Source organism: Ambystoma mexicanum, chromosome 10 (assembly GCF_040938575.1).
Source record: "Ambystoma mexicanum isolate Mex_15411 chromosome 10, UKY_AmexF1_1, whole genome shotgun sequence".
Classification (NCBI taxonomy): domain Eukaryota; kingdom Metazoa; phylum Chordata; class Amphibia; order Caudata; family Ambystomatidae; genus Ambystoma; species Ambystoma mexicanum.
The window spans coordinates 1397605140-1397629310 of record NC_090932.1 but is presented as its reverse complement, the minus strand read 5'-3'; the positions used below and the strand labels follow the sequence as shown (position 1 = coordinate 1397629310).

The 24171-nt window shown below is 49.1% G+C and overlaps 1 protein-coding gene across 1 annotated transcript in view; it reads left to right on the top strand.

The window, feature by feature from the left end:
- Positions 1-24171, top strand: part of LOC138492350 (aldehyde dehydrogenase family 3 member B1-like) — a 980501-nt gene that overhangs the window by 431364 nt on the left and 524966 nt on the right. The gene's annotated exons all lie outside the window — the stretch shown is intronic.

Below are 24171 nucleotides of genomic sequence, written 5' to 3'. Positions count from 1 at the left end.
CATCTCCACCGACCGTTGGGTGCTGGACGCCCTGGCCCAAGGGCACACCCTCGAGTTTCAGAAAAAGTGCCCTCGAGTTCCACCCGTGACCAGGAAGGAAAATCACGTCCCTCAACTACTGTTGGAAGTAAGGGCTCAAGAAGGGTGCCATCGAACTCGTCCCAAAGAGGCTTTGGGGCTCCGGAGTTTACTCAAGGTACTTCCTCGTAAAAAAGAAGACAGGAGGATGGCGCCCCATCCTGGACCTGCGACGACTGAACAAGTACATGAAGGCACCCTCCAGCACGTGCTGGGACAGCTTTAGGAGGGCGATTTCCTGTCCTCATTGGACTTGGACGATGCGTACTTCCACATCCCCATTCTAAAAAGACACCGAAAGTTCCTCAGGTTCGTGGTCCAAGGGCGGCACTACCAGTTCAAGGCCCTCCCATTCGGATTGAAGTCGGCACCCAGGGTGTTCACCAAGTGCCTCGCACCGGTGGCGGCGCGGCTGCACCTACAGGGGATCCACGTCTACCCCTACCTGGACAACTGACTCATCCGGGCAAGGACGAGGGAGCTCGCCGTGGAGCACACTGCGAAGACCGTCCAGCTGCTCACGGACCTGGGATTTTCCATCAACTTTCCAAAATCCCACCTGGTTCCGTCGCAAGTCGCCCTGTTTCTGGGAGCCAAGCTCGACACAGTGGCGCGGCTGGCCTCGCCGTCGGAGGAAAGGACCAGGACCATTCTGGGCAAGGTGCAGCGTCTGCTGGCCACGGACATGGCCAGGGTAAGATCTATCAAGTCCCTCCTCGGGATGATGTCCTCCTGCATTTATCTGGTGCACCTTTGCAGGCTTTGGATGCGCCCCTTACAAGAGTTCCTCGATGCCCGCTGGGTCCAGTCGACAGGCAGCTTTGAGGACAGGATCCCTCTCAACGAGGTGTTCTGTCAGGCGATCCGGTGGTGGGGTACCCGCTCCCATCTGTCGGCGGGCACAGACTTTCAGACCCCAGCTCACCAGGTGACGGTGACGACGGACGCCTCCCTGGAAGGTTGGGGAGCGCACTCCGGAGATCTTCACGCGAGAGGCCTTTGGCTCCCGGAGGAGAAGTCACTCCACATCAACATCTTGGAGCTCTGCGCTGTGTTCTGGGCCCTCAGGTCCTTTCTTCCGTCCCTCAACGGCAAGGTGGTGAGGATCTTCACCGACAACACCACCACGATGTTCTACATCCGGAAGCAGGGCGGAACCAGGTCCTCGGCCCTATCCAAGGAAGCCCAGGAGCTGTGGCATTGGGCCGTCGCCCAACGGATGTTCCTGGTGCCTCTTCATCTGGCAGGAATAAAAAACACGATTGCCGACTCACTCAGCAGGGAGCTGCGCTCGCGCCACGAGTGGGAACTACGCCAGGATCAAGTGGATCGACTCTTCCGACGATGGGGCGAACCCCAAATCGATCTCTTCGCGACGGCGACGAATTCCAAGTGCCGGAGGTTCGCCAGCAGGTTCCCCCAGCCGAGGAGCATGGGCGATGCTTTCTCATTCCCCTGGGACGGCCTATTTCTTTATGCGTTCCCTCCGCTGCCGTTGCTGCTCCGGGTCATCAACCGGCTCAAGAGGTCTCGGTGCAGGATGATCCTCGTCGCACCGGCGTGGCCGAGACAGATCTGGTTCCCAGAACTTCTGGACTTGTCAACGTCCACACCAGTCAAGCTGCCGACGGACGCAGACCTTCTCTCAAGAGGAGGAGGCGCCATTCTTCACCACAACCCAGAGTCGCTGAACTTGCAGGCCTGGCACCTGCAGCACTAGTGTTTGGAGGGTACGACATCTCGGCCGACTGCAGAGAGGTTCTTGCAAAGGCCAGGGCGTCCTCAACTCTCAAGTGCTACGGACATAAATGGAAGAGGTTCTCTGTCTGGTGCCGTGCACAGAAGATTAACCCTCTGCGGATTACGGCCCCTCAAGTACTGCCGTACCTACTGTCGCTGGCCAAAGCTGGACTGGCTCACGCCTCCATCAAAATACATCTGGCTGCAATCTCCCGATATACCAGGACTACGGGACGGGCGTCCTTGTGGTCGCATCGCCTGGTGAAAGAATTCATGAAGGGACTATTCCGATCATTCCCGCCGGTGAAGGCTACTGCCCCGGCGTGGGAACTTAACGTGGTGCTGACCAGGCTCAGGGGGGCCCCATTCGAGCCTATGCATTCAGCGCCTTTGAAGTTCCAGCATCCACCTCGAGGGGCGAGGGCAGGAGCCCCCCCAGCCCCACAGCCCAGCAGAGGATCCTGTCGAGGAGCGAAGCGTGCATCGGACCAGGGCCTGCCTGACCCTGTCCATATAAGTGCCTGACTCGCCCATGCCGGGCGCATCGCGGCACGAAATCGAGGCTAATCCTCGATTTGACCAGGAAGAACCGCCGGCAGGCGGATCGCCGGCCAACCGAAGGCCATACTAAGGCCCTGTTTTGCCCCAGGTCCCCCACTTCCAGCATCCACCTCGAGGGGCGAGGGCAGGAGCCCCCCCAGCCCCACAGCCCAGCAGAGGATCCTGTCGAGGAGCGAAGCGTGCATCGGACCAGGGCCTGCCTGACCCTGTCCATATAAGTGCCTGACTCGCCCATGCCGGGCGCATCGCGGCACGAAATCGAGGCTAATCCTCGATTTGACCAGGAAGAACCGCCGGCAGGCGGATCGCCGGCCAACCGAAGGCCATACTAAGGCCCTGTTTTGCCCAGGTCCCCCACTTCCAGCATCCACCTCGAGGGGCGAGGGCAGGAGCCCCCCCAGCCCCACAGCCCAGCAGAGGATCCTGTCGAGGAGCGAAGCGTGCATCGGACCAGGGCCTGCCTGACCCTGTCCATATAAGTGCCTGACTCGCCCATGCCGGGCGCATCGCGGCACGAAATCGAGGCTAATCCTCGATTTGACCAGGAAGAACCGCCGGCAGGCGGATCGCCGGCCAACCGAAGGCCATACTAAGGCCCTGTTTTGCCCCAGGTCCCCCACTTCCAGCATCCACCTCGAGGGGCGAGGGCAGGAGCCCCCCCAGCCCCACAGCCCAGCAGAGGATCCTGTCGAGGAGCGAAGCGTGCATCGGACCAGGGCCTGCCTGACCCTGTCCATATAAGTGCCTGACTCGCCCATGCCGGGCGCATCGCGGCACGAAATCGAGGCTAATCCTCGATTTGACCAGGAAGAACCGCCGGCAGGCGGATCGCCGGCCAACCGAAGGCCATACTAAGGCCCTGTTTTGCCCCTGTTTGCGCATGTGAGCGTAACACCCACTCTACATCCCACCATAAGATTCTGCTGTATTGAGGCCTCCTGACAGACCCACTGAAAGAGTCTAGTCTAACCGTGGGACAGCCTCCGTGATGCCGAGGAGGAAGCAGTACTTTCTAATTGCACTATCTGGACTCAACCCAATGTGAGTAAGCATAACACTTTTAGCTGCTTAGTCTACCCACGATCCGCATGTGAATGTCTACTGCCTACTGCTAGAATATACACACACCTTGGTGAATTTACTCTTGCTAACTATTTGTTACTCATGTGCATCAGCCTATTGCTACTGTTCTCGTGCAACACATCGCGCCACGCCTACTAGTGCCGCTGTAATCATGTTGTACCCTCTGGTCGCTCATTGACCACAGTAATTGTGTTGTGCCCTCTGGTCGCCCATTGACCACAGTAATCATGTTGTACCCTTTGGTCGCTCATTGACCACAGTAATCATGTTGTGCCCTTTGGTCGCTCATTGACCACAGTAATTGTGTTGTGCCCTTTGGTCGCTCATTGACCACAGTAATTGTGTTGTGCCCTCTGGTCGCCCATTGACCACAGTAATCATGTTGTACCCTTTGGTCGCTCATTGACCACAGTAATTGTGTTGTGCCCTCTGGTCGCCCATTGACCACAGTAATCATGTTGTACCCTTTGGTCGCTCATTGACGACAGTAATTGTGTTGTGCCCTTTGGTCGCTCATTGACCACATTAACTGTGTTGTGCCCTCTGGTCGCTCATTGACCACAGTAATTGTGTTGTGCCCTTTGGTCGCTCATAGACTATAGCAATTGTGTTGCCCATGGTCATATATTCACCACACTGCCATCTGTACGAGCCCTATGATTACTGCAACTTAACACTATGTGCCTGACCTCATTTTCTAGATAACAACATAGCAGACTTAGCAGTTACTTTGCCTGCACTACACCATAACTAAAACTCTAGCCATCTATCCAGACACAGGACGCTTACACATTACACAATGCTCCTTATACTATCCTACCTAGTATACCTGGCCTCCTCACTCGCCCCATGGGAACATCTCACCATGTCGCCTCTTATAGCAACTACAATACAACACTCCACTACACAATATAACATAGCTGACAGAAACCTAAGATTACGAGCAAGACTACCCAGAATCTTTGATCCACTCATCAAATACGAAACTAACACTACTCGAACCAAAAAAGAACCTACTCGCAAACCATTCACCCATAACCACGTTAAGCTCAACAACTACCAAACTAATAAAGAAACAATTGCCACTCCCAATGCTGCAAAAAATACTGCTACACATCTTAACCGCACACCTAAACTCAAAGGAGCCTTAATAAACGCTAGATCCTTAGTCGCCCACGCCATAGAAATATCGGAAGTTATCCTGACAGAAGATTACGACTTCCTAGCCATTACAGAAACTTGGCTACATGAGACATCAGGCCCAGCACTATCCCTAGCTGTGCCCAATAATTACACTATCCTCAGATCAGATAGGTGCGGAGCTCGAGGTGGAGGACTAGCCAACATCGTCAAAACTAAACTCCAGATGAGACTCACCCCCTCACCAACCATTGAATCTTGTGAGATAATGTCCACCAAGACACCTACAGCTAACTCACAAACCCTTAACATTCATTTGATATACAGACCTCCAGGTCCAATCAAGAACTTCATAGAAGACTTAACTACCATCCTATCAGAAAACCTTAAAGATACTACTCAATCAATATTACTAGGCGACCTCAATATTGGCTTCAATGATATCAACGACTTACAAGCCACAGCAGCCTCCAACACCCTAACAGAACTGGGCTACACACAAAGAGTGCTTGAGCCCACCCATATCAAAGGGAGAACCCTTGATTGGATTGCTGACCACAATTGCAATATAGCCACTCTCACCATCTCACCCCAAATCTGGTCAGATCACCATCTAATCTCATTCTCCTTGGACACTGCCACCCCCAAACTGCAACAACCATGTGCACCTCCTGCACTTACCAGAAATAAAAAAAACATGACACTAGACAAACTACTCCCCGGCATCATGCCCACTTTGGTCGCTCTACCTGACAACCTTAACCCTAACAGCCTAGTGGAAGAATTTAACAATATCATGAACAAAACTCTTGACAACATCGCACCACTCAAGCTCAGAAACAGCAAGCCAAAGAACCACCTGAACAACTGGTTCACCCCTCTCTTAAAAAATCTGAGATTAGAAAAAAGGAAATGGGAAAATACATGGAAAATTAACCCCAGCCCAGAAAATAAACTGAAACTAGCTAAAATCTCTTCTCATTACAAAAAAGAAATCATCTTAGCTAAACAAGAGACCTACAATAACAGAATCACACAAGCCAAATCAAGTACTAAAGAACTGTTCGCCATACTCAGAGAACTGGAAAACCCAATAACACCTCAAGACAACTGTCTTAAAGATAAAAAGTGGTGCTCCGAAATCCAGCAAGCCCTCTCTAACAAAGTCCGAAACCTCCAAAAGAAAATAGAACTAAAACGTGAGACCCTAGCACCCAACATATTACCGCCTATCAAGACACTTCCTAACTCCAAACCCACTACGCAATTCCACTTCTCCAAAGTCTCCATACTAGAAGTAGAGAAAGTAATACTCGGTCTAAAACCGTCCAACTGCAAAGGAGACTTATGTCCAGCACAACTCATCAAAGATGCCGCACGAGATCTAGCACCATTTATCACCAAGTTAATTAATGCCTCCTTTACCACAGGCATTATCCCCAGTAACTTAAAAGAGTCCTGGGTGCTCCCACTCTTAAAAAAGGCTACTCTAGACCCCACCATACCCACTAACTATAGACCTATTACTACGGTACCATTCCTTCTGAAGATACTGGATAAAGTGGCATATATACAAATCCAGAGTTTCCTGGAACAAAACCAACTACTAGGCTCCCGACAATCTGGCTTCCGCCCTCTCCACGGCACAGAAACTGCATTGATTGACCTGAAAGCCCAAATAGACAAAGTAAGAGACTCTGGAAAACCAGCACTCCTCCTGCTACTAGACCTATCGGCCGCTTTTGATTTAGTGGACCATAAAGTCCTATGTAACCACCTAGATTCAGCAGCACACTTCTCCACTGAGGCTATAGCATGGATACAATCCTTCCTCAGTGACCGCACCATGAGGGTCTTCTCACCTATAGCAGCTGCAGACCCCATCCCTATTACCTGCGGCGTGCCACAGGGATCATGCGTTTCACCAACGCTATATAACATATTCACTAAGCCTCTGTTTGATGATTTGGACCTTCTGGGTATCCCGTATACCAACTACGCTGACGATACCCAGATCCTCCTCCCACTCACAGGGGTTTACGAAAAAGATCTAGCAATGGTGAACAAAATATACAGCATCGTTCAGGCATGGATGGCAACCCATGGCCTATGCCTGAACGATGATAAAACTGAGCTTCTTATCCTAGGCACCGCACCCCTCATCAAAAAACTAAGCACAAACTACTCTTCCTTTATCATAGATGGGAACTGCATACAAGTTGCCAAAGAAGTTAAAACATTAGGGATCTACCTTGATTCTACCCTATCATTTTCCAAACAGGTAAACTCCCTAGCTTCCTCGACAGCCTACACATGTAAGCTCATTAGAGCAGGAAAACAATTCCTTTCCCAGCACAGCTGTCTAACTTTAGCCAGAGCCCTTATCATCTCCAAACTAGATTATTGTAACGCACTGTACATAGGAGCCAATAAATCTATCATAAACAAAATCCAGATACAGCAAAACAAGGCCCTCCGAGCGGCATTGAACATCCCCAGGAGAGAACACATTACAGTAATAAGAAGGAAACACAAATGGCTCTCCACCCACGAGAAAATTAGACTCAAAACGGCATCTCTCACATACAAATCTCTACACAACAAAGCCCCCCAATACCTTAAGAACAGATTCACCAGAACACACCCCACAAGACAAACCAGACTTGCCTACACCAATCGCCTACAAGTACCACGCTTTAAACTGACCACCATAGGCGGAGCTAGCTTCCCAGTCAAAGCTGCTCAATTGTGGAACGAATTACCCACTACTGCGAGGCTAGAACACTCCTTTTCCAAATTCAGGCAAATTGTAATTAACTGGCTAACGACAGCAACTGCTAATTGAACCCATGATAATGCTCACGCCTGTTTGCTACACAGTATCTGCATCATACGATTGTAAACCTGTATTGTAAACTTGCACCTGTAACTGGTAATTTCTGTAACTGGTAATGTCTGTAACTTGTAACTGTAACCTGTAACCTATGCTCTAAGCTGTACATATTCTTACTTTTTGCGCCCTTATACTTCAGGGTCCGGTGCGCACAATAAATTCTAAACAAACAAACAAACAAGTTCCTGTCATGGAAGACGGCTTTCCTCGTGGCCATCACTTCCGCACGACGAGTGGGAGAGAGCCAGGCCCTATCTTGCAAGCTTCTATACTTGACTTTTCATGACACGAGGGTGGTGCTGAGGACGCACCCCTCCTTTATGCCCAAGGTGCCGTCGGACTTCCACCTCAACGAGCCCTTGGTGTTGCCAGTTTTCTTCCCGTCGCCTTCGTCGCCGGCCGAGAGGACTTTGCACTCGCTGGATGTAGCTAGAGCGCTGAAGTTCTACGTGGACCGCACGAAGAGTTTTCGGAAGACGTTGCAGCGGTTTGTGAACTTTGGGACTGTGAATCAAGGGAAGGCTCTCTCGAAGACTTCAGTTTCCAGATGGCTCTCCGGCTGCATCATGCACTGTCACCGGTTGGCAAACCGACCGCTGCCCGGCTGTCTGAGAGCCCATTCGACCAGAGCGATCGCTGCTACCACGGCGTTCCTGTCTGGTGTGCCCCTGCTGGACATCTGCAGGGCTGCGACGTGGAGGTCGACGCACACCTTCACAAGATTCTACTGCGTCGATCGGGACTCCAGGGAGGAGTCCAGGGTCGGCCAAGCAGTGCTGCGCAACCTGTTTGCCTAAGGTGAGCCTGGTGAGGAGGTAAGAGATGCTTAATGTTGAGTTGTTGTATTGCTTAATGTTGAGCCTGTTGCCATCTCCCGTGGTTGTGCATGTGTGTACTGCTATGTATTCTCTTATTCATGAGCATGTGAATCCATGCCAGACCCCATGCTGGAGAAGGAACAAGTTACTTACCTGTAACTGTTGTTCTCCAGCATGGGTCTGGCATGGATTCACATGCGAACCCTCCCGCCTACCCCTCTGCGGCTCTTCACTTGGTCATACTGCCACTTTACGTGCTACCAAATCTGAGGATGGCTGCCAGAGGCAGGGTTTAGTGAGAGGGCAGTCATTGGCTGGGGGCAGTATGACCCAGAGACCAGTGATTGGTTACTACTAAGAAAGACAGATCAGAAACGAAACTGATACTGATTTTTTTCTATACCAAGGATTCCCGGCCTGACGACGGGGAGGGGAATATTCATGAGCATGTGAATCCATGCCGGGCCCATGCTGGAGAACAACAGTTACAGGTAAGTAACTTGTTCCTTTCTGACTTTTCCTCTGGTGAAGAAGTTTGCACTGGTGTGGAGCCTTAATGTGGTCCTTTTGGCTTTGATGAAACATCCTTTTGAACCCATGTCGACGGCCCCTTTGAAGTTCCTCTCATGGAAGGTGGCTTTTCTAGTGGCAAATACCTCTGCCAGGCGGGTATCTGAATTGCAGGCGCTGGTCATTGACCCGCCTTACCTGAGATTTCTGAGGGACAAGGTTCTCCTGGCCACTAACCTGCACTTTATCCCGGAAGTGGCGTCTGCATTTCCCAAACTTTCCTCTATTGCTTTACCCTTGTTTTTCGCTAATGCGTCCACACCAACGGAAACGGCTGTGCCTTCTCGGGACGTTAAGAGGGCACTTAAGTTTTATCTGAATCACACACAGGACTTCAGGAAATCACAGCAGCTGTTTGTGGCGTATGGGCCATCCAACAAGGGGCAGGCCATCTCCAAACATGGACTTTCCTGCTGGGTTTCCTTTTTGTCACACTAAAGCTGGCAAACCTTTGAGGGGGGGGCTCTGAAGGCTCATTCTACGCGGTCCACGGTGTCATCAGCGACGTTGTGGTCTGGTATACCACTGGTGGACATTTTTCAGGCAGCCTCCTGGGCGGTGCCGCATACCTTCACAAGGCATTAATGTCTGGGGCAGCAACATGTGGAAGATGTGCAGGTGGGGCGTGCGCTCTTCCAACGCCTGTTTCAATAAGGTAGGCCCCGCAGCTTTGGGTTTTTTTCTATGTGCTATATCACTTGCTGGGTTTGTTGTCTCATCTATGTGAGTAAGTACTGCTTTGATTGGTTTGCCTGTGTCACACCGCCACACATTGGTTGTACTGCTATGGAATCTATTCACAGCATGTGAATCCATGAAAGAGCCAATGCTGAAGAAGGGAGTAGTTTCTTACCCGTAACTCCATTTCTCCAGCATTGGTATCTTTCATGGATTCACATGTGCCCTCCGGCCGCCCCTGCAGGCAAACCTGATTTCGGGTTCCCGCTACTTTGGAGGTTAAAATCTGAAGGGAAGCAACAGGGGTGGGGCTATTTGTACCAGACGTCCTATTGGTGGGGCCTAAAGCACCCAAAAAAGGACGTTGATAGGACACTAAAGTCTCGAAGTTTTCCATGGGAAAACGATAAATTAAAGTTACCGAAATATTCACAGCATGTGAATCCATGAAAGATGCCAATTCTGGAGGAATGGATTTACAGGTTAGAAACGACTCCCTTCCTGCATCTGGGAGTTCATCATGTTTTTTTTTTCCCCACATACTTTTGGGTTGGTAACTGGAGTATATCATAGATCCCTTCTCAGTGGTATCAGTCAGTGTATCTTGGGTAGTTATTTTTTGGCCATCTTCTGGGGTTTTGATAGCCAGCTCTTCCCCTGCCCCGCTTCTCCAGGTTTCTCTACTTTGCTCTGCATCTGTAATTAAATTCTGCTCACACAGTATAACGCTGTTCAGTTCCCAGAGGGGGTCTACATTGGCTCCTTTATCCATTTGGTCACGGTCCTTGGAGCCAGATCTCGGAGGTCCCCCTGACATGATCTTGCTTTTCTTATGTGGCTGCAGGTTGCCCCGTAGGGTTTCAATTGAAGATTGATCTGTTGTTCGAGCAGGTCTAAAATAATTTCCCATTGGCGTAGAGCCAGTAGACACATTAGTGTTTTTATTTTTATTTATTTTTTTAGAACGATCTGCGCCTTGATTATTTTCATAATGAAGCCTCTGTCTTTTTTGCACAGGCATTTTGTCATCTCTGGCCCCTTCAACCAGATTACATGCTGTCTTGTAGGGTTGGCACCTCGTCTGTATTGAAGCTTTCCAAAAGGTCTCTGTCAGAGATGTCCTCGCTGTTACATCTGGGTAAGTTTCTGTTACCAGTCTTTGCTTTGGGACTTCCTTTTCGACTTGCATCTGGGGCGGGGTAACTTTGAGACACCCTCTTGAATAGTTTTGCCTCGTTTTTAGTTCCTTACTGGTTTTGGTTCCTATCCATTTCCATTTTGCTTTATTTAAACATGTCTTGTTCTGCTTTATCCGGTTCGGTAGGAGTAATTTTGGTCTTTTTCTGGGCAGCCTCATGGTCTGCAAAGCAGACCGTTTCTCCCAGTCTGCACAGCAAGCCCCCATCTAGCGGGGAGAGCATCGATGCCGGATGTATTTCTGCTGTCGTTCCCAGTGCTGGGTTTTGTGAGACTATGTTGACAAGTGCCTCTGTTGGGTCTTCAAACGTGTCCGTGCCTAATCTAATTGTTGTTAATGTGTTGTTGACTTTGGTTTTAGGAGTGGCCACATGGACTGCCTCTTTGCATTCCAAGGTATCTTCAGAGTCTCACTTCACTGTGGAGTTTTCGGCAGATTCCGTAACCTTGTATTTTAGGTTGTTTTTTGGGTCCGGTATGTCCTCAGAGGATACCAATGATTTTGCTTCCCATGGGTTCACAGGGACCAGTCCTCCTTCCCTACTGCTGTCTCATTTCTTCAGGGTCTTCCTTCTGTACCCTCTCCCAGGTCTTTTGAACAGCACGTATTTCGGGTTGTGTGTGAATGTTTGCTGGCGCTTGCCAAATCGTTTCTGCACTCTGTCATGTTAAGCCCGGATGGGCCCTCACAATGAAGACGGGCACACCGAGGGTCTGGAAACACGTCTTTCTTTATTAGCTTACAACTAACTCTAGAAACTCCCTCCCCCCAGCGTCACGCATCACGTGTCGGGACCACGTGACACAGTCCGTGTCTCTTGAGACAAGCCCGGCGTAACATCACCCCCGGACAAATGTCCTTGCAACAACAACATTAACATTCTTCAACTAGGCGTGACGGTTTCTTCACGACACGATGGGGTCGACCATTGGTGGCTTCTCCCGAATCTTCTTCTGGCCCTTGCGCTCTCTTCATTCCTGGGCGAGGTAAAAATCTCGGTGGCGACCACAGTGAGTCTCTCGGGTCCAAAGGGATCGGTTCCGGATCCGGGGGTTCTCGCTCCTCATGGCCCTCGATGGCAGTGAGCTTGAATTGCGAACAATTCCGGGTTATTTCCCGCTCTTCATTTTTAGCTGTCACCATGGTTCCTTTTGTGGCCGTCACTAGGAGCGGCTGTGGGGAGAACCTTGGGTCAGTCTCTTTGACCATCGTCTGTTGGACCAGTACTTCGTCTCCAACCTGGATCTCTTTTGGGCGTGCACCTCTTTTCTCATCTGTTTAGATGCGGGCCCGTTCCTTCCGTTCCGCATCTCTCGCTAGGACTTCCGGGTCTACTTCCGGTTTGTTGGTAGGATGTCTTATGATACGTGTCCAAACTTGGTATTTCACCATCATCTCAGCCGGTGTCCTGTTCGTTGCCTCATGTGGCGTGTTTCGATAGTCCCAAAGCATCCTGCACAGGGCCTGATGAGGGTCAACATTTTCTAGTCTGGCTCTTTGTAGGGTCTTCTTGATAGACGACATGAACCTCTCGCCCATCCCGTTGGCGTGTGGCCATCTTGGTGTTATTGTCTGGTGTTTGACTCCCAGATGCTTGGCGAAGGTTGCGAAGTCGTGGCCACAAAACGGCAGGCCGTTGTCCGACCTGATGACTTCTGGTATGCCCCAGTCACTCACAACTTTGTCAAATACAGCTGCTATGTGGGCGAAGGCTGTTGACGGCGACTTCTTCACGATTGGGAAGCGAGAGTGCTCATCAATGAACAAGAGCAGGTACTCCCCGGACTCGAGGGGCCCATAAAAATCTATTGCCACTCTTTCCTACGGGTGTTCAGGGATCTGAGTTGACTGTAGCGGTGCTGGAGCTTCGGCCCTGGCTGTGCATTGACATGCATTGCAATTTCGTACCCAACGGTCTACTAGCGCATCAAGGAATGGGAACCATACGTGGCACCGAAGTTGCCGTTTGGTGTTGTCCACCCCGCGGTGGCCTTCATGGGCCGTCTTTATAATGTCTGACCGCAGGGCCGCTGGGATTATTATTCTGCACCCTCGGAGGAGTATGGACTTGTCCTTGACGGCCAGCTCCGTATGAACTTTTGCCAGCCTTTCCAGTTCATCTCGATTTGCGTCTGGATGTTCCGTCAGAAACTTCCTGTATGTCTTCCATCTGTTGTGCTCCGTAAGGTTGATAGCCAGTGCTATGGACGGATCGGCAGCTGACGCCTCTGCGACAGTCTCCAGTGATATTGCAGGAGGCAGTGCGTTCGTGGTAACGTAACTAATGTATTCTACATCTCCCTTTCTCGGCGTGGCTTCTCCTGTGGGGTGTCTCGACAGGTAATCCGCTGGGTTGTGTTCCCCCCCTCCCCCCGGACGATGTATTATCTGATAGTCATATTCTTGCAGGCGGATGCCCCAACGTTCAATTCTTGGCGGCATCTTGGTTTGTGGGTTGCCGAACAGTGAGAGCAGGGCTTGGTGGTCTGTTATTAGGGTACATTTTTTTCCTATGACGAAATTGTGAAAGTGTACACATGCCCAGACTGCTGCTAGACTTTCTTTTTCCGCCTGCGAGTACGCGGACTCAGGTTTTGAGAGAGCTCTGCTGGCATAGACCACCACATGTCTCGGGTGGGTGTCTGCTCCATTTGTTTGGGCAAGGATGGCACCCAGCCCGACTGGACTTGCATCGACCACGATTTCAGTGTGCCAGTTGGGGTCAAAGTAGGCAGGTTTTCTGGCTTCCGCTAGATATTGCTTGATAGAGTCGAATGCATCTTGGCATTCTGCCGTCCAGGCGAAAAGCATGTCTTTCTGAAGGAGTTTCCTGAGCGGTTCCGTGATTGTGGCATAATGTGGTATGTATCTCGCGCAGTATCCTGCCATCCCCAGGAACGATCGCACGTCTGCTATTTGCCTTGGTTCTTGTAGGCTGAAGATTGTCGCCACTTTGTCGGGATCTGGTCTCATTACGTCCGCAGAGAATATGTGGCCAAAGAACTTCAGCTTGGTCTTGCTGAATCGACACTTGTCGACGTTGAGGGTGAGACCAGCGTCTTGAATGGCTGTGCAGGTGACGCGGAGAGCAGCATCGTGTTCCTCCTTAGACTTCCCGAATACTAGGATGTCGTTGCTGTAGTTAAGTGCCCCTCTGATTGGGCAAATGATTTGTCTGATGGTTTCATGAAAAATCTCTGCGGCCGACGAAATGCCAAAGTTGAGGCGCTTATAACGGAATAGTCCATCATGCGTGGCGAACGTGGTTATGCCCCTGGATTCTGGATGGAGAACCAACTGGTGGTAACCCTGATTAAGGTCCAGTTTTGAGAAGAGGGTGGACTTGTTTATCTGAACGATCATGTCCTCGATTCGGGGGCCGGGGTGTCGCTCACGCTGGATCGCGGTGTTGGCGACACGCATATCAACGGATATGAGTCCGCCCCTCTTTTGGCACGATGACCAGTGGGGAGACCCACGGGGTCGGACCCGTCGCTGGTTCGATTATATCATTTTCTAGGAGTTGTCCGAGTTCGGCTGACACTGCAGCTTGGAGATGGAACCGAACTCTCCTCGGGTGCTGGGGGACGGGCCGAACTGTGGGGTCAATATGTAGTTTAACTGAGGGTCCTTTCAATTTTCCTAGGCCTTTGTAGATGAGGGGGAATTCTTCCACGATGGTGTCTTTTGATATCACGTCCATCTCCCTGGGTTCCGCTTGGACGTTTGACACGCTCTCTTTCGCTACTTTAGTTGGCTCTGATGAATAGATCTTGTCACCGTCTCGGACGTGTATGTCTGAGTCCCAGGGAGGAGGCCGTCCTGTAGTTGAGGAGGCACCTTCCTTTCGTTGGACTGCGAATTACGTGTATGCTTGTCGTTATGGCACGGTTGCCGTGGATGAGGTGACGGGCGAAGAAGCCAATTGATTGTAGTGGAGTGTCGGCGCCCCATTGGTATATTTTGGATTCAGACGGCACTAAGGCTGGTTTCTTGGGAATTTGGTGGAACTCCTTTTCACCCATTATGTTGACCGTAGCTCCTGAGTCAACCAGGAAACAGAATTGGTGGCCTCCTATTTCCATTGGTATCTTGGGTGCTTCACGTGCTTGTCCTTCGTCCATGATGAGGTTGACGTACTCATCTTGCCGATAGTGATCGTATTGATAATCTTCATCTTCGAGGCGCTGTTGGTCTGCCTCGTAGTGAGAGATGGAAGCTGGGGGCCCATCGTATTCATCTCTTATGCGGGATATTTGTTCGTATTCTTCATTGCCTTGGGGTTCTTCCGATGGGTAGACGTCTTCAACTACTCTGACGTACCTTCTCGGGTTTTGTTGAAAAGGGCGCGATTGGTAGCTTTGGCCTTGTGGATTCCTGTAGGGTATTTTGAACTGCGGGGCGACTGGTGGTCTTTGGGTCGGGAATGGTTTGCCCTCTCTGCAGACCGATTGGAAATGTCCCTCTCTCCCGCAGTTGCCGCATTTCTGGGACAATGCGGGGCACGTCCCTGCATGGGGATACGGCATTCCACAGCGGTAACACTGGCGTTGTGTTCTTGGGGTCGTTGAGTAGTTGAGATTCGGTCCTCTATCTGTTGTTCTGGCATTACTGGCCTGCATTGCTGCAATCGTCTCGTTTTTGTCATGTTTGGAGGAGGCGGTGCCAGTTATCTGCGTCACTTGTTTTTCGACTCTCTCCAGAATCCTTGCCATCTGGCTAACTTCATTAATAGTGATGTTTTTTTTTTTTAAAGTTGCTTCTTTAGTGTTTGGGATACACACCCCTCAATCACTCTCAACCTTATGGCCTCATCTAGGGAGAAAGCGTAGAACTGGCAGTTTGCGCCTTTTATTCGTAGGCGGGTGATGAACTCGTCGACGGTTTCGTCTACCCTCTGCGTGCACTGATTGAATGTATCTTTCATAGTCCCTGTTGGGTTCAATCACCAACCGTCTGTTCAGTGCTGCGATAAGGGCTGGGAAGTCAGCTTGTTCTGCTGATGGAATGGTTTTCAACGGTATTTTGATGTCGTTCCCCGCAAGGTTCAGAAACATGCTGGTAGTCTTGGGGATTTCTCTTCTCCCGCGGCGTCAATGAAGGTGTTGAAGTCTTCCAACCACTCGACCCACCTTGGGCCTTTGTCTGCCTGCGGCATCATGGAGAAGGGGGGGCATGCGCCATGCCGTGGTTGCTGTGCTCCCTGCTGGGGCGGGGGGGGCCAGGGCCTGCTGATCTTGGGGCGCGCTCATTGTGACGGTGAGCGGTGCGGTTCACCTGTGGGAGTCTGTCTATGGGGGTCTGTTGCCTTAGTGGCGGGCAATGTGGGCTAGCAGGCGGCGCAGGGTGTCACCCACCTTTCACCGGGGTCCCGCTGGCAGTCTCTGGAGCCTGGATGGTGTGGCTGGCGGATGGTCATGCACCCCGAAATCAATGTCTTGCTGTCGGTGGCTGGGCCCGGGGTCAGGCGTGCTGGCGAGTGCTTGGGATCAGGCCTGCTGCTGGAATCTGGGCCTGGGATCAGGCTTGCTGATGGGTGTCTGGGTTTTGGCCTGCTGCTGAGCTGGGCCTGGGCAGGCGTGCTGGAAGGTGCCTGGGATCAGGCTTGCTGCTGGAGCACACGTGGTGGTTTCGTTTGTATATATATATATATATTTTTTTCTCGTTTTGTATGCGGAGGAACCTTCAGGATGATACACGCATCCTTCCTACGTGTCGCGGGAGCCGCAGAGGAGCGTACTGCAGGCAGGGCCGGGATCGGCGTGAGGCAGCAGATGTGGAGGAGGAGACGGGCGCTCGCGGGCTGACGGTGCCCGACGTGCGCTGCAGAGCGGGATGGGCGCCGGAGCGAGGAGGAGGAGGACTCGGCGGCCTGAGGAGACACCTCGTCGCCAGTTGTTAAGCCCAGATGGGACCTCACAATGAAGACAGGCACACCGAGGGTCTGGAAACACGTCTTTCTTTATTAGCTTACAACTTAGAACTAACTCTAGAAACTCCCTCCCCCCAGCGTCACGCGTCGGGACCACGTGACACAGTCCGTGTCTCTTAAAGAGACGAGCCCGGCGTAACATGTCATGTCCCCAACACACATAGCGTTTAATTGTATGAAGCTTTGGCCTTTTAGGAGGGGGTCTAGAATAGTCAGGGCTTGGGGTGCGGGTGTCTCATTGGACTGTGGTGAGCCCGTGTTTATATAGATATCATTTTCATTTTGGTTCCCGCCCGCCATTGCCTTGCTGGCGATACTCACCGGTCGCAGGGATTGTAGAGGCGGACATAGTGCTGAGTGTTGCAGGCTGCTTCGCAAGTTCTGAATTCACTCTCCTGCTGTAGGATGGGGGGGGTCTCAATGTCTGTCATACCCTGTTTAGACTTCTTTTCTTTTGCATGTCTCTGTTTTCCACTTTCAGGCCTGTCTTTTCTTTTGCATGTCTCTGTTTTCCACTTTCAGGCCTGGCAGACCTGGTTTTGGTCTTCCTTGATGCTTGGCACTTCTCGTGTGTTGATGTACAGGTTATGTGGGTCTCCAAGCCGAGTCCTCCGGCACCCGGCTTCTGTGTCGGCTGACTGGCGAGTGACTGGACTAGGCTTGGGACTCTGCACAGACGTTCTGCGCCGGTCTCCCATGTGATACATTTTCTTAAAGCTGCAGTAGTGCTGCGCTGGTTCTGCAGACAAACAAAGCAATTCTTCATTATTGGAGCAACTTATCTCAGATATCGCAACACGCAATGTACTGTAAAGGATTTGGATAATAAACCGCATGTAAAGCATCTGTTCGACAAGGCAGGAGTGAGGAAGGTGGAAGATGGGGGTGCGCAATACACAAGTGTTTAAGGATGCAGAAAGTAAGAGAAATATGTTTACATGTACAGTGCCCGGACAAGATATTATAGAGAAGAGCATTCGTGACGACTTGACTACTTCGGCATTCCTTTAATGATGACATGTAAGAGGTTTGTTCTCCCAAACCTATCCATATTGTTTTCCAATGCAAACCATAGAGGTTCAAATTGGGATTGATTTGCTAGGGTATATAAGAATGTGCCTATACAATGTATCCTTGGCTCACTTCGTTCAACCAGGTCCATGGCTCAGTTTAGAGCTGTCCTTCCAGTGTTTGGTCATAGCTGGGAGTCGCCATGCAATCTGGTCAAGTGCCAGTTTCCTCCCACTTATGACTAACAGTGGTATGATCGTTAATCACTTTTGATGCAGAGGAGTATGTAAACCGCAGACCACACATGTCCCAACTCCTTCCAAAAGGTTTGAACAAAATATGAAACAATGAGTCCTTTCTTCCATGACATGAAAAACAATTATTTTCCCACAAGCCCAAAATGGAAGCCTGCAAGTGTAAGATTAATCTATCAACAATGAAAGGATGGAATATAGTATGTGGAACTGTCCTGTGAGTTTTAAATGCATTAGTCAAGACTGTTTTACATTAAGCAACACGTTTCCAAGGAATTTTTCCCAGCCTGCTTCAACTTGTATGTTGGATTCATCTTTCGAACAATTTAGAATTGGGTGGCTGTATGTTGGGCACAAATTTTCCTTTTTTGATTAAGGGATTTTGTCTAAGCCACCTTGGACACAGTAACACAATAAGACACAGATTCACTCCTTCAAAATTAAGACTGTTTCCTTGAACGTTCAGTGATCACTAGAACCCATTGATATGACGTATCACAAGCATAGTTTTCCATATACAAGGACTACTGACCCACACATGGCCTGATGAAGCCACACTAGCCTCTGCATTTTCCAATATATATTACTTTTCATTTTCAATTAACTATTTTGGCCTGTTTGATGTGTCAAAATAAAGTCCAGGGTCTGCTGGTGTGCAGAAGAAAAGCGGAACACATTATGTTTCATCAAGAGTTAACTGGTTTACACGGCCAATTGAGATGCAAGCACACACAACCAATATGGACAGTCTGACTGTAGTTCCATCAAGCTTAGTGAGCTGTCTCTCTCCTACTCAGTTTGATAACGCAAGCAGGTTTGCTTGATGGTGAACGATGTATGGTTTTCAAAATCTTGGAATTGTATACAGTGTTTGTTCTTTCCTAATGTAAAATTATTAAGAGCAATTCTAGGTCTTTTGCTATGTCAAGGATGTTTCTGGGACAGTGCATCCACCAATTTCAAAAATGTGCAAGAGGGAAGCTGACCCTCACCCTGATGATCATTGCCCTGGCAGGAACACTTGGCCAATCAGGCCATGAAATCAAATCCTTTTTTGGTCTAGCTAAGTAGATTTCCGGCGCTCCCCCACAGCTAGGGGAAGGAACATATGAGGTGTCAACCTGATTCTGTTGTGTTATGCAGAACATGCCTTTGAATGGCAAATCGCCTGAATGCATTGCCATAATGTGTTATCCAAGTTCCCCCCTCCCCCATCTTCTCGTAAATCCTTCAGCCTAAAAACAATGGTTTTACTTGTAAGAAAGAATATTTAGGGACTGTGCAGGAGCACGTGCTAAAACAATGGGCATTTTGTATCTGTTAAAATCCTCCCAAGTCCGTTAGTTGGCTCATTAAAAGGCAAAAAACAGCAACAGCCTTTTTCTACAGAGCTCTTCAGTATTCACTTTTTTTGTTTAGCTTGGACAGTTTATTACCATGAGAGTACAAGGGATTCACTGCAGATTCTCAAAGCTTCTTTATATGTTTAGAACATATTTAGAGTTCTGCAGGGGATGCCATTGCAGTTGACGTGTTTGCCTATATGCTGACACGTAAAATAAACCATGTTACTAAAAAATGTTTCTTTCTAACGGGGACCAGACTGGTCTTTGAAAAACATGAAAAAAGAAAACTCAGAACCCTGCACAATCCTGCCCTCCCAGCCGGTACAATACATTGACGTTTTTTGTTTGTAATACAATCTTAACCATCCCAGCCACCCAAAGGAACATATGACCATTTCTAAAAGATTACAGGCGACTCCTTGAAAACAACGTTTACTATAACTGTGGTGCTAAGGGTGAAGGGAGGCCTCTGCAGGTTTGCAGACTTTATTTTTTTTATTTTAATGCAATGTTTGCTTACAGATGATATAGTTTCTTGTTCTAATAGGGCTTGGGCAGGTCCTTTTATAAAATGAAAGAGAAAATTGCTACAGCACCGTGGGGAGCTTTCCTTTCGCGACAAGGCTGTAAATATTTTTCAAAAGATTAAAAATAATTCCTTAGGACATTTGGGTGACTTTGTATTTACTAATCCCAACCTATTGTCTTTTTCAAAATAATTTCTGCTTGTGCCAATTAATAATCGTTTGCATCTATGGCAGCTGCAATGGAGCTGGCAAAGTATTTAACTCTGGCTACCAATCTAAACGTACAGTTGGTTTATAAAATATGCACTAATGAGGGGGAAGGATTCTATTTTGTCTTGAGGGAATTGCAACATCTTAAAATTATATAGGGCAGTAGGTACAAAGTACTGCCCTGTTGTATGCCCTTAGTCTGGGAGAAATGGGCCACTCTCTATACATCTGGAGATGTACCACCTTTGTCCATTCCGGGTTTTCTTTAGATTTATCTGCCACTAGTACTGCTATCTGTTGTTTGTGCTCTTAGGAAAGCAATTAGTCTACTTGGGCTTCAACTCATTTTTTCATGGTGAACCTTGGAGCTGTTGGTTATCACTCTTTGACATGATGATCAGGTATCCATCTTTGGCATGATGATCAAGGAACACAACTCATGGCATGTTTAATACGGGAGAGAGGAAGGTTTGTAAAAATCAGAGAGCATCTCAGCCGGGCCATGACATTTAAAACTGTCACTCCTTACTTTTCTGCTCGAATTTTCTGTATGCTGGGATTCCCAGCAGTTTGTTCCAGCTCCTGGTCTTTAGGTATCACATTCCACTGCTTTTCCTTTGTTCAACCTAGTCTATCAAGTTTTTCCCCCCCATAAGATCCTGTTCAACCTCAGTTTGCTTGAATTTCTAGCCAATGGTCTTCAGACTTTGTTCCATAATAACACCACAATATGACTCAAATGTGCGAACGTTGAATAGAGCACCCTTAATGGAGGACCATTTATAGGTATGTTAAGACAGGGTTGATCTGGGCAAACGGAATGCCCTTTCTATAATTTAGAAGTCCTCATGAAGTGTTTTGTAACTTGAATCTTTGGGAGGGCACAGCTGAGCACAAAAGTAGCAGGTTATAGGAAATCTAGTGGCAGTGACGCAACCCCATACCAGCATGGTGGCATTGGTGAAGAATGCTGTGCACTGTAGAGGATAAAAGGACCAGGTACTGAAAGTATTAGCAGCAGTCTTAACGTGGGCCAGCTCAGTAGGCGCTTTAATTTATAGCCTCAATGACGAATCCAAGGAGTTCATCACCTCTTCCCAACGGGAGCCACCCCTTTGGAACTAGGGAGGTGAGCCCGCTATGCTTGCATGGTAAGTGATATCCTTCTGGAGCAGATCCCCCCCCACTTGGTGGACAGGAAAACCCCAGAGATGGACTTTATTCACCATCCCTTGCTCCTTCTCCACAGACGCTAACAATTTCATGGGGTATGTAGTAGTAAAGGTCTATGGGAAGCCTATGACCCTTTTTACAATGGTGGACCCAAACTTTACTCTGTGCTCCTGGAAAAAAACAAAGGGACAAAAAAGACTAGCCTCCTGGGGAGCTTCATTTGAAGAGCCAATTGGCAGCAAAGACTGGTGGGGGACGGGGGGGGTGTAGCCAGTTAGAGAGTGCGTCCCGGCTGGTAGCGTGCACTAGACTAGTGCAACTAGGCCCTGTGGAAGAGTAACAGTTTTGTGCGGCCACAAGAACCGAGAATCTCCTGAAGGCCGGGTTGAAGCCTGGAGGAAAAGCCACCTACAAAGCCTTGTACCGTGCAAGCAGGAGAGGAGAGTCCACGCCAGCCGACGCAGAGTCCAGTTAATTGTGTAAGTGCCTCCATGGCGAGGGAAGTACACGGCAGACTAAAGGCCCCTTCCAGGGAGCAACACTATTCTGAAGCAGGCACGTGGTGGAGGCAGCAAGGAGAGAAACACTGGAGCGGTGAAAGAATAGGGAAGCCCCAGAGTGGGGAGAGAGCAGAGAAGCCCTAGAGGGGGGAGGAAGAGACTGAGATGACTTCCGATTGGGAGAAATCAGAAACATGCAAGTAAGATGAAAGTCTCCCTTAAGGGAGAAGGACTGAGAGACTCATAAATTTGATGGGGAAACAGAGTGAAGAGAGAGAGATAACTAGTGGGAGTCCCAGGACGGCATTCCAGCATTGCATGAACCTATGGTAAGGAGACCAAAGGGGTGGGGGGTCACAAGCCATCAACCATGCCTTTCATTGGGCAATGTTCCTAATTGTGTGATCCTTTTTTAGATTTAGGGAAAGACAGTAGGTTAGAATAGGATTCTGGAGCAAGGACTTAATTTATGTGACCCATCCGGATGAGCACCGTTTTTATCTTGTTTCTTTGTTCGGAGTGGGGCTTAGAGGCTTAGGGAAAGGTTAGGCCTTTTAACGTTTCTGAATAAAATAATTCAGAGATAACACTACCTGGTCTTTCTCCTGATTCTGATAAGCCACACCTCAAAAAGCCAGGTACTATGGGAACTCTGGGCTGACAAAGGTTTGTACTGCCACTTTTACTGTCTGAAGAGACCTTTCATTCACATTTCAGATAGTTTGCACCTGTGCTGTCTGTTGGGTACACCATGTAGAGAAGGACTGTAAAGGTTAATTTAGTGAACCAAAAAGCACCAGGACGTCTTACTTCCACTGCAGTATTTTCTGGTTATGCTGCTACCAGTGGAGGAGAGTCTCTTAAAGGACCAATGTGATTATGTTAGTTAAGTTACCTTTTATACAGTGCTTCTTCTCCCAGCTGACCAGTCATGGGACATGCCTAGCGCTCATTGTGTTATCTTTCATGGCCCACCAACACTGCTAATGCAGTGGATGAGTTGCTTTGGATATTGGAGTAATGGTGAGATGCCAGAGGTGATATGTCCCAGTGCCTTCTGCTTGGCAGACTGTTGGAGACCCTGTGATTTACTGTACGCTGTAACATAGTTTATTCTGGGCGAAGGAGCTATAACAGTTTACAAAAGCACTGGGCACTTTCGGTTAATTATCTTCCTGTGGCAAAATATATTGGTTTCTACTTGAAGATTACTAGGTGATTTGTTATTTTCATTCCTTTTAACTGCAGTTCTTCAACATAAGGGCACCAACGGTTCCTTTTGAAAAACTGCATACATATCAGTATAAACCCATTGTTGATTGATAGATTCTAAGAAGATAAGGCCTCCATCTTTAATAGGCTCTCTATTGCTGCCCATCAGTCATTCTATTCTTGCCTGATCTCTCTTCAACATACTGTTAACTTTCGTGCTAATTGTAACTGTGGTAACTCAATGGCTCTCTTCACCACATGAGAACTGGAGATTTCCTATCTTGTCTTCAGTAGAGAGATTTGGCTAGTAAGAATTCACCTGTTACACCCTCCAGTCGCCTCCGACTCGGCAAATGGAGGATGCTTCAGGGAAACCCTTTAAGGGGAAAAACCCTGGGTGGCTTGAGAGCGCTGAATTAAACGGAGCTTGACAAGACTTCTGCCGCAGCCTCGATGTGGAAACAAATCAGCGAGTGGGTCTCTCCAGGAAGCTATCCTGCAGTTCGCTGATGGCGATGACGTTTCTCGGAAGTGGGATTGTTGAGAGGTTCGGGACTGGAGGTGACTTTGGGAGAGGAAGAAAAACGGGGTCATTGATGTACAAAGAGAGGACAGGTTGTAGGAAAAATCTAAGGGGGTTTTATTCCACCTACCCAGTCTACGAAAATGGATTTTAAGGATGTTTTCCCGTGATGAATGATGGGAGATGTAGTTCGGGAATTCCCAATGAATAGGCACGAGAGAGTAACATTAAGAGGTAAGTGTTGCGTGGGGATTCTTGTGTATAGAAATGCAAATTCAATGGAGAGGCGATGTAACCTACGGACTGTAAGCAGGTCTGAAGGCGACTTCCACAGTAACGAGCTCTTGAACCTAATAGTGATGGTGATGGGCAGCGACCAGTCTATGAGAGAAAGAGGTGGATAGATAGACAGTTTTCAATAAGGTAAGGAGGTGGAAGCTTAGAACCAATTTGGATACGAATACCAGAAATTCCCCTAAGCGAAGACTTACGGAGCGTGACCACCGACAACAGTAGCAACGCGCTGAGTCTTCCATTCCGGCGGTTTAAGTAACGTGATCAAAGCACCGGGCAGAGTTTCCTCAATGGATGGAAAGGGATCTAGACCTTGCATTCGATCCCGCAACGCCATCTTGGGAGAAACGGCGTGAACAGACGGCATAAAGCGCCACCGGCGCAGAAAAGACCACCGTTGTGAACGGTTCGTAACACATACAGCACAATA